Here is a 12,784-nt window from a genome sequence, read left to right as displayed (position 1 = left end):
GAGAGAGATACTAACTAGAGGACAGTGACTGATAGAAATAGAGAGAGATACTAACTAGAAGACAGTGACTGATAGAAATAGAGAGAGATACTTACTAGAGGACAGTGACTGATAGAAATAGAGAGATATACTAACTAGAGGACAGTGACTGATAGAAATAGAGAGAGATACTAACTAGAAGACAGTGACTGATAGAAATAGAGAGAGATACTAACTAGAAGACAGTGACTGATAGAAATAGAGAGAGATACTAACTAGAGGACAGTGACTGATAGAAATAGAGATACTAACTAGAAGACAGTGACTGATAGAAATAGAGAGAGATACTAACTAGAGGACAGTGACTGATAGAAATAGAGAGAGATACTAACTAGAAGACAGTGACTGATAGAAATAGAGAGAGATACTAACTAGAGGACAGTGACTGATAGAAATAGAGATACTAACTAGAAGACAGTGACTGATAGAAATAGAGAGAGATACTAACTAGAGGACAGTGACTGATAGAAATAGAGATACTAACTAGAAGACAGTGACTGATAGACATAGAGAGAGAGACTAACTAGAAGACAGTGACTGATAGAAATAGAGAGATACTAACTAGAAGACAGTGACTGATAGAAATAGAGAGAGATAGTAAAGGACAGTGACTGATAGACATAGAGAGAGATACTAACTAGAAGACAGTGACTGATAGAAATAGCGAGAGATACTAACTAGAAGACAGTGACTGATAGAAATAGAGAGAGATACTAACTAAAGGACAGTGACTGATAGAAATAGAGACACTAACTAGAAGACAGTGACTGATAGAAATAGAGATACTAACTAGAAGACAGTGACTGATAGAAATAGAGAGAGATACTAACTAGAAGACAGTGACTGATAGAAATAGAGAGAGATACTAACTAGAAGACAGTGACTGATAGACATAGAGAGAGATACTAACTAGAGGACAGTGACTGATAGAAATAGAGAGATACTAACTAGAAGACAGTGACTGATAGAAATAGAGAGAGATACTAAAGGACAGTGACTGATAGACATAGAGAGAGATACTAACTAGAAGACAGTGACTGATAGAGAGAGATACTAACTAGAGGACAGTGACTGATAGACATAGAGAGAGATACTAACTAGAAGACAGTGACTGATAGAAATAGAGAGATACTAACTAGAAGACAGTGACTGATAGAAATAGAGAGAGATACTAAAGGACAGTGACTGATAGACATAGAGAGAGATACTAACTAGAAGACAGTGACTGATAGAAATAGCGAGAGATACTAACTAGAAGACAGTGACTGATAGAAATAGAGAGATACTAACTAGAGGACAGTGACTGATAGAAATAGAGAGATACTAACTAGAGAACAGTGACTGATACAAATAGAGAGAGATACTAACTAGAGGACAGTGACTGATAGAAATAGAGAGAGATACTAACTAGAAGACAGTGACTGATAGAAATAGAGATACTAACTAGAAGACAGTGACTGATATATATATAGAGAGAAACTAACTAGAGGACAGTGACTGATAGAAATAGAGAGAGATACTAACTAGAAGACAGTGACTGATAGAAATAGAGAGAGATACTAACTAGAGGACAGTGACTGATAGAAATAGAGAGAGATACTAACTAGAGGACAGTGACTGATAGAAATAGAGAGAGATACTAACTAGAAGACAGTGACTGATAGAAATAGACTGATAGAAATAGAGAGATACTAACTAGAGGACAGTGACTGATAGAGATACTAACTAGAGGACAGTGACTGATAGAGATACTAACTAGAGGACAGTGACTGATAGAAATAGAGAGAGATACTAACTAGAGGACAGTGACTGTGACTGATAGAGATACTAACTAGAGGACAGTGACTGATAGAAATAGAGAGATATACTAACTAGAAGACAGTGACTGATAGAAATAGAGAGATACTAACTAGAGGACAGTGACTGATAGAAATAGAGAGATACTAACTAGAGGACAGTGACTGATAGAAATAGAGAGAGATACTAACTAGAGAACAGTGACTGATACAAATAGAGAGAGATACTAACTAGAGGACAGTGACTGATAGAAATAGAGAGAGATACTAACTAGAGGACAGTGACTGATAGAAATAGAGAGAGATACTAACTAGAGGACAGTGACTGATAGAAATAGAGAGAGATACTAACTAGAAGACAGTGACTGATAGAAATAGAGAGATACTAACTAGAGGACAGTGACTGATAGAGATACTAACTGGAGGAGAGTGACTGATAGAAATAGAGAGATATACTAACTAGAGGACAGCGACTGATAGAAATAGAGAGAGATACTAACTAGAAGACAGTGACTGATAGAGATACTAACTAGAGGACAGTGACTGATAGAGATACTAACTAGAGGACAGTGACGGATAGAAATAGAGAGAGATACTAACTAGAGGACAGTGACTGATAGAGATACTAACTAGAGGACAGTGACTGATAGAAATAGAGAGATATACTAACTAGAAGACAGTGACTGATAGAAATAGAGAGAGATACTAACTAGAGGACAGTGACTGATAGAAATAGAGAGAGATACTAACTAGAAGACAGTGACTGATAGAAATAGAGAGAGATACTAACTAGAAGACAGTGACTGATAGAAATAGAGAGAGATACTAACTAGAAGACAGTGACTGATAGAAATAGAGAGAGATACTAACTAGAGGACAGTGACTGATATAAATAGAGATACTAACTAGAAGACAGTGACTGATAGAAATAGAGAGATATACTAACTAGAGGACAGTGACTGATAGAAATAGAGATACTAACTAGAAGACATTGACTGATAGACATAGAGAGAGATACTAACTAGAAGACTGTGACTGATAGAAATAGAGAGATACTAACTAGAAGACAGTGACTGATAGAAATAGAGAGAGATACTAAAGGACAGTGACTGATAGAAATAGAGAGATATACTAACTAGAGGACAGTGACTGATAGAAATAGAGAGAGATACTAACTAGAGGACAGTGACTGATAGAAATAGAGATACTAACTAGAAGACAGTGACTGATAGACATAGAGAGAGATACTAACTAGAAGACAGTGACTGATAGAAATAGAGAGATACTAACTAGAAGACAGTGACTGATAGAAATAGAGAGAGATACTAAAGGACAGTGACTGATAGACATAGAGAGAGATACTAACTAGAAGACAGTGACTGATAGAAATAGCGAGAGATACTAACTAGAAGACAGTGACTGATAGAAATAGAGAGATACTAACTAGAGGACAGTGACTGATAGAAATAGAGAGAGATACTAACTAGAAGACAGTGACTGATAGAGAGAGATACTAACTAGAGGACAGTGACTGATAGAAATAGAGAGAGATACTAACTAGAAGACAGTGACTGATAGACATAGAGAGAGATACTAACTAGAGGACAGTGACTGATAGAAATAGAGAGATACTAACTAGAAGACAGTGACTGATAGAAATAGAGAGAGATACTAAAGGACAGTGACTGATAGACATAGAGAGAGATACTAACTAGAAGACAGTGACTGATAGAGAGAGATACTAACTAGAGGACAGTGACTGATAGACATAGAGAGAGATACTAACTAGAGGACAGTGACTGATAGAAATAGAGATACTAACTAGAAGACAGTGACTGATAGACATAGAGAGAGATACTAACTAGAAGACAGTGACTGATAGAAATAGAGAGATACTAACTAGAGGACAGTGACTGATAGAGATACTAACTAGAGGACAGTGGCTGATAGAGATACTAACTAGAGGACAGTGACTGATAGAGATACTAACTAGAGGACAGTGACTGATAGAGATACTAACTAGAGGACAGTGGCTGATAGAGATACTAACTAGAGGACAGTGACTGATAGAGATACTAACTAGAGGACAGTGACTGATAGAGATACTAACTAGAAGACAGTGACTGATAGAAATAGAGAGAGATACTAACTAGAAGACAGTGACTGATAGAAATAGAGAGAGATACTAACTAGAAGACAGTGACTGATAGACATAGAGAGAGATACTAACTAGAGGACAGTGACTGATAGAAATAGAGAGATACTAACTAGAAGACAGTGACTGATAGAAATAGAGAGAGATACTAAAGGACAGTGACTGATAGACATAGAGAGAGATACTAACTAGAAGACAGTGACTGATAGAGAGAGATACTAACTAGAGGACAGTGACTGATAGACATAGAGAGAGATACTAACTAGAAGACAGTGACTGATAGAAATAGAGAGATACTAACTAGAAGACAGTGACTGATAGAAATAGAGAGAGATACTAAAGGACAGTGACTGATAGACATAGAGAGAGATACTAACTAGAAGACAGTGACTGATAGAAATAGCGAGAGATACTAACTAGAAGACAGTGACTGATAGAAATAGAGAGATACTAACTAGAGGACAGTGACTGATAGAAATAGAGAGATACTAACTAGAGAACAGTGACTGATACAAATAGAGAGAGATACTAACTAGAGGACAGTGACTGATAGAAATAGAGAGAGATACTAACTAGAAGACAGTGACTGATAGAAATAGAGAGAGATACTAACTAGAGGACAGTGACTGATATAAATAGAGATACTAACTAGAAGACAGTGACTGATAGAAATAGAGAGATATACTAACTAGAGGACAGTGACTGATAGAAATAGAGATACTAACTAGAAGACATTGACTGATAGACATAGAGAGAGATACTAACTAGAAGACTGTGACTGATAGAAATAGAGAGATACTAACTAGAAGACAGTGACTGATAGAAATAGAGAGAGATACTAAAGGACAGTGACTGATAGAAATAGAGAGATATACTAACTAGAGGATAGTGACTGATAGAAATAGAGAGAGATACTAACTAGAGGACAGTGACTGATAGAAATAGAGATACTAACTAGAAGACAGTGACTGATAGACATAGAGAGAGATACTAACTAGAAGACAGTGACTGATAGAAATAGAGAGATACTAACTAGAAGACAGTGACTGATAGAAATAGAGAGAGATACTAAAGGACAGTGACTGATAGACATAGAGAGAGATACTAACTAGAAGACAGTGACTGATAGAAATAGCGAGAGATACTAACTAGAAGACAGTGACTGATAGAAATAGAGAGATACTAACTAGAGGACAGTGACTGATAGAAATAGAGAGAGATACTAACTAGAAGACAGTGACTGATAGAGAGAGATACTAACTAGAGGACAGTGACTGATAGAAATAGAGAGAGATACTAACTAGAAGACAGTGACTGATAGACATAGAGAGAGATACTAACTAGAGGACAGTGACTGATAGAAATAGAGAGATACTAACTAGAAGACAGTGACTGATAGAAATAGAGAGAGATACTAAAGGACAGTGACTGATAGACATAGAGAGAGATACTAACTAGAAGACAGTGACTGATAGAGAGAGATACTAACTAGAGGATAGTGACTGATAGACATAGAGAGAGATACTAACTAGAGGACAGTGACTGATAGAAATAGAGATACTAACTAGAAGACAGTGACTGATAGACATAGAGAGAGATACTAACTAGAAGACAGTGACTGATAGAAATAGAGAGATACTAACTAGAGGACAGTGACTGATAGAGATACTAACTAGAGGACAGTGGCTGATAGAGATACTAACTAGAGGACAGTGACTGATAGAGATACTAACTAGAGGACAGTGACTGATAGAGATACTAACTAGAGGACAGTGGCTGATAGAGATACTAACTAGAGGACAGTGACTGATAGAGATACTAACTAGAGGACATTGACTGATAGAGATACTAACTAGAAGACAGTGACTGATAGAAATAGAGAGAGATACTAACTAGAAGACAGTGACTGATAGAAATAGAGAGAGATACTAACTAGAAGACAGTGACTGATAGACATAGAGAGAGATACTAACTAGAGGACAGTGACTGATAGAAATAGAGAGATACTAACTAGAAGACAGTGACTGATAGAAATAGAGAGAGATACTAAAGGACAGTGACTGATAGACATAGAGAGAGATACTAACTAGAAGACAGTGACTGATAGAGAGAGATACTAACTAGAGGACAGTGACTGATAGACATAGAGAGAGATACTAACTAGAAGACAGTGACTGATAGAAATAGAGAGATACTAACTAGAAGACAGTGACTGATAGAAATAGAGAGAGATACTAAAGGACAGTGACTGATAGACATAGAGAGAGATACTAACTAGAAGACAGTGACTGATAGAAATAGCGAGAGATACTAACTAGAAGACAGTGACTGATAGAAATAGAGAGATACTAACTAGAGGACAGTGACTGATAGAAATAGAGAGATACTAACTAGAGAACAGTGACTGATACAAATAGAGAGAGATACTAACTAGAGGACAGTGACTGATAGAAATAGAGAGAGATACTAACTAGAAGACAGTGACTGATAGAAATAGAGATACTAACTAGAAGACAGTGACTGATATATATATAGAGAGAAACTAACTAGAGGACAGTGACTGATAGAAAAAGAGAGAGATACTAACTAGAAGACAGTGACTGATAGAAATAGAGAGAGATACTAACTAGAGGACAGTGACTGATAGAAATAGAGAGAGATACTAACTAGAGGACAGTGACTGATAGAAATAGAGAGAGATACTAACTAGAAGACAGTGACTGATAGAAATAGACTGATAGAAATAGAGAGATACTAACTAGAGGACAGTGACTGATAGAGATACTAACTAGAGGACAGTGGCTGATAGAGATACTAACTAGAGGACAGTGACTGATAGAGATACTAACTAGAGGACAGTGACTGATAGAGATACTAACTAGAGGACAGTGACTGATAGAGATACTAACTAGAGGACAGTGACTGATAGAAATAGAGAGAGATACTAACTAGAGGACAGTGACTGTGACTGATAGAGATACTAACTAGAGGACAGTGACTGATAGAAATAGAGAGATATACTAACTAGAAGACAGTGACTGATAGAAATAGAGAGATACTAACTAGAGGACAGTGACTGATAGAAATAGAGAGATACTAACTAGAGGACAGTGACTGATAGAAATAGAGAGAGATACTAACTAGAGAACAGTGACTGATACAAATAGAGAGAGATACTAACTAGAGGACAGTGACTGATAGAAATAGAGAGAGATACTAACTAGAGGACAGTGACTGATAGAAATAGAGAGAGATACTAACTAGAGGACAGTGACTGATAGAAATAGAGAGAGATACTAACTAGAAGACAGTGACTGATAGAAATAGAGAGATACTAACTAGAGGACAGTGACTGATAGAGATACTAACTGGAGGACAGTGACTGATAGAAATAGAGAGATATACTAACTAGAGAACAGCGACTGATAGAAATAGAGAGAGATACTAACTAGAAGACAGTGACTGATAGAGATACTAACTAGAGGACAGTGACTGATAGAGATACTAACTAGAGGACAGTGACGGATAGAAATAGAGAGAGATACTAACTAGAGGACAGTGACTGATAGAGATACTAACTAGAGGACAGTGACTGATAGAAATAGAGAGATATACTAACTAGAAGACAGTGACTGATAGAAATAGAGAGAGATACTAACTAGAGGACAGTGACTGATAGAAATAGAGAGAGATACTAACTAGAAGACAGTGACTGATAGAAATAGAGAGAGATACTAACTAGAAGACAGTGACTGATAGAAATAGAGAGAGATACTAACTAGAAGACAGTGACTGATAGAAATAGAGAGAGATACTAACTAGAGGACAGTGACTGATATAAATAGAGATACTAACTAGAAGACAGTGACTGATAGAAATAGAGAGATATACTAACTAGAGGACAGTGACTGATAGAAATAGAGATACTAACTAGAAGACATTGACTGATAGACATAGAGAGAGATACTAACTAGAAGACTGTGACTGATAGAAATAGAGAGATACTAACTAGAAGACAGTGACTGATAGAAATAGAGAGAGATACTAAAGGACAGTGACTGATAGAAATAGAGAGATATACTAACTAGAGGACAGTGACTGATAGAAATAGAGAGAGATACTAACTAGAGGACAGTGACTGATAGAAATAGAGATACTAACTAGAAGACAGTGACTGATAGACATAGAGAGAGATACTAACTAGAAGACAGTGACTGATAGAAATAGAGAGATACTAACTAGGAGACAGTGACTGATAGAAATAGAGAGAGATACTAAAGGACAGTGACTGATAGACATAGAGAGAGATACTAACTAGAAGACAGTGACTGATAGAAATAGCGAGAGATACTAACTAGAAGACAGTGACTGATAGAAATAGAGAGAAACTAACTAGAGGACAGTGACTGATAGAAATAGAGAGAGATACTAACTAGAAGACAGTGACTGATAGAGAGAGATACTAACTAGAGGACAGTGACTGATAGAAATAGAGAGAGATACTAACTAGAAGACAGTGACTGATAGACATAGAGAGAGATACTAACTAGAGGACAGTGACTGATAGAAATAGAGAGATACTAACTAGAAGACAGTGACTGATAGAAATAGAGAGAGATACTAAAGGACAGTGACTGATAGACATAGAGAGAGATACTAACTAGAAGACAGTGACTGATAGAGAGAGATACTAACTAGAGGACAGTGACTGATAGACATAGAGAGAGATACTAACTAGAGGACAGTGACTGATAGAAATAGAGATACTAACTAGAAGACAGTGACTGATAGACATAGAGAGAGATACTAACTAGAAGACAGTGACTGATAGAAATAGAGAGATACTAACTAGAGGACAGTGACTGATAGAGATACTAACTAGAGGACAGTGGCTGATAGAGATACTAACTAGAGGACAGTGACTGATAGAGATACTAACTAGAGGACAGTGACTGATAGAGATACTAACTAGAGGACAGTGACTGATAGAGATACTAACTAGAGGACAGTGACTGATAGAAATAGAGAGAGATACTAACTAGAGGACAGTGACTGTGACTGATAGAGATACTAACTAGAGGACAGTGACTGATAGAAATAGAGAGATATACTAACTAGAAGACAGTGACTGATAGAAATAGAGAGATACTAACTAGAGGACAGTGACTGATAGAAATAGAGAGATACTAACTAGAGGACAGTGACTGATAGAAATAGAGAGAGATACTAACTAGAGAACAGTGACTGATACAAATAGAGAGAGATACTAACTAGAGGACAGTGACTGATAGAAATAGAGAGAGATACTAACTAGAGGACAGTGACTGATAGAAATAGAGAGAGATACTAACTAGAGGACAGTGACTGATAGAAATAGAGAGAGATACTAACTAGAAGACAGTGACTGATAGAAATAGAGAGATACTAACTAGAGGACAGTGACTGATAGAGATACTAACTGGAGGACAGTGACTGATAGAAATAGAGAGATATACTAACTAGAGGACAGCGACTGATAGAAATAGAGAGAGATACTAACTAGAAGACAGTGACTGATAGAGATACTAACTAGAGGACAGTGACTGATAGAGATACTAACTAGAGGACAGTGACGGATAGAAATAGAGAGAGATACTAACTAGAGGACAGTGACTGATAGAGATACTAACTAGAGGACAGTGACTGATAGAAATAGAGAGATATACTAACTAGAAGACAGTGACTGATAGAAATAGAGAGAGATACTAACTAGAGGACAGTGACTGATAGAAATAGAGAGAGATACTAACTAGAAGACAGTGACTGATAGAAATAGAGAGAGATACTAACTAGAAGACAGTGACTGATAGAAATAGAGAGAGATACTAACTAGAAGACAGTGGCTGATAGAAATAGAGAGAGATACTAACTAGAGGACAGTGACTGATATAAATAGAGATACTAACTAGAAGACAGTGACTGATAGAAATAGAGAGATATACTAACTAGAGGACAGTGACTGATAGAAATAGAGATACTAACTAGAAGACATTGACTGATAGACATAGAGAGAGATACTAACTAGAAGACAGTGACTGATAGAAATAGAGAGATACTAACTAGAAGACAGTGACTGATAGAAATAGAGAGAGATACTAAAGGACAGTGACTGATAGAAATAGAGAGATATACTAACTAGAGGACAGTGACTGATAGAAATAGAGAGAGATACTAACTAGAGGACAGTGACTGATAGAAATAGAGATACTAACTAGAAGACAGTGACTGATAGACATAGAGAGAGATACTAACTAGAAGACAGTGACTGATAGAAATAGAGAGATACTAACTAGAAGACAGTGACTGATAGAAATAGAGAGAGATACTAAAGGACAGTGACTGATAGACATAGAGAGAGATACTAACTAGAAGACAGTGACTGATAGAAATAGCGAGAGATACTAACTAGAAGACAGTGACTGATAGAAATAGAGAGATACTAACTAGAGGACAGTGACTGATAGAAATAGAGAGAGATACTAACTAGAAGACAGTGACTGATAGAGAGAGATACTAACTAGAGGACAGTGACTGATAGAAATAGAGAGAGATACTAACTAGAAGACAGTGACTGATAGACATAGAGAGAGATACTAACTAGAGGACAGTGACTGATAGAAATAGAGAGATACTAACTAGAAGACAGTGACTGATAGAAATAGAGAGAGATACTAAAGGACAGTGACTGATAGACATAGAGAGAGATACTAACTAGAAGACAGTGACTGATAGAGAGAGATACTAACTAGAGGACAGTGACTGATAGACATAGAGAGAGATACTAACTAGAAGACAGTGACTGATAGAAATAGAGAGATACTAACTAGAAGACAGTGACTGATAGAAATAGAGAGAGATACTAAAGGACAGTGACTGATAGACATAGAGAGAGATACTAACTAGAAGACAGTGACTGATAGAAATAGCGAGAGATACTAACTAGAAGACAGTGACTGATAGAAATAGAGAGATACTAACTAGAGGACAGTGACTGATAGAAATAGAGAGATACTAACTAGAGGACAGTGACTGATAGAAATAGAGAGAGATACTAACTAGAGAACAGTGACTGATACAAATAGAGATACTAACTAGAAGACAGTGACTGATAGAAATAGAGAGAGATACTAACTAGAGGACAGTGACTGATAGAAATAGAGATACTAACTAGAAGACAGTGACTGATAGAAATAGAGATACTAACTAGAAGACAGTGACTGATAGAAATAGAGAGAGAAACTAAAGGACAGTGACTGATAGACATAGAGAGAGATAATAACTAGAAGACAGTGACTGATAGAGAGAGATACTAACTAGAGGACAGTGACTGATAGACATAGAGAGAGATACTAACTAGAGGACAGTGACTGATAGAAATAGAGAGATACTAACTAGAAGACAGTGACTGATAGAAATAGAGAGAGATACTAAAGGACAGTGACTGATAGACATAGAGAGAGATACTAACTAGAAGACAGTGACTGATAGAAATAGCGAGAGATACTAACTAGAAGACAGTGACTGATAGAAATAGAGAGATACTAACTAGAGGACAGTGACTGATAGAAATAGAGAGAGATACTAACTAGAGAACAGTGACTGATACAAATAGAGAGAGATACTAACTAGAGGACAGTGACTGATAGAAATAGAGAGAGATACTAACTAGAAGACAGTGACTGATAGAAATAGAGAGAGATACTAACTAGAGAACAGTGACTGATACAAATAGAGAGATATACTAACTAGAAGACAGTGACTGATAGAAATAGAGAGAGATACTAACTAGAAGACAGTGACTGATAGACATAGAGAGAGATACTAACTAGAAGACAGTGACTGATAGAAATAGAGAGAGATACTAACTAGAGGACAGTGACTAATAGAAATAGAGAGAGATACTAACTAGAGAACAGTGACTGACACAAATAGAGAGAGATACTAACTAGAGAACAGTGACTGATAGAAATAGAGAGAGATACTAACTAGAGGACAGTGACTGATAGAGATACTAACTGATAGAAACAGCGAGAGATACTAACTAGAAGACAGTGACTGATAGAAATAGAGAGATACTAATTAGAGGACAGTGACTGATAGAAATAGAGAGATACTAACTAGAGGACAGTGACTGATAGAAATAGAGAGAGATACTAACTAGAGAACAGTGACTGATACAAATAGAGAGAGATACTAACTAGAGGACAGTGACTGATAGAAATAGAGAGAGATACTAACTAGAAGACAGTGACTGATAGAAATAGAGAGAGATACTAACTAGAGAACAGTGACTGATACAAATAGAGAGATATACTAACTAGAAGACAGTGACTGATAGAAATAGAGAGAGATACTAACTAGAAGACAGTGACTGATAGACATAGAGAGAGATACTAACTAGAAGACAGTGACTGATAGAAATAGAGAGAGATACTAACTAGAGGACAGTGACTGATAGAAATAGAGAGAGATACTAACTAGAGAACAGTGACTGATACAAATAGAGAGAGATACTAACTAGAGAACAGTGACTGATAGAAATAGAGAGAGATACTAACTAGAGGACAGTGACTGATAGAGATACTAACTAGAGGACAGTGACTGATAGAAATAGAGAGAGATACTAACTAGAGAACAGTGACTGATACAAATAGAGAGAGATACTAACTAGAGAACAGTGACTGATAGAAATAGAGAGAGATACTAACTAGAGAACAGTGACTGATACAAATAGAGAGAGATACTAACTAGAGGA

The sequence above is a fragment of the Salvelinus fontinalis genome, chromosome 34 (assembly GCF_029448725.1).
Source record: "Salvelinus fontinalis isolate EN_2023a chromosome 34, ASM2944872v1, whole genome shotgun sequence".
NCBI lineage: Eukaryota > Metazoa > Chordata > Actinopteri > Salmoniformes > Salmonidae > Salvelinus > Salvelinus fontinalis.
The sequence above is the reverse complement of the archived record's forward strand: the minus strand, read 5'-3'. Positions refer to the sequence as shown.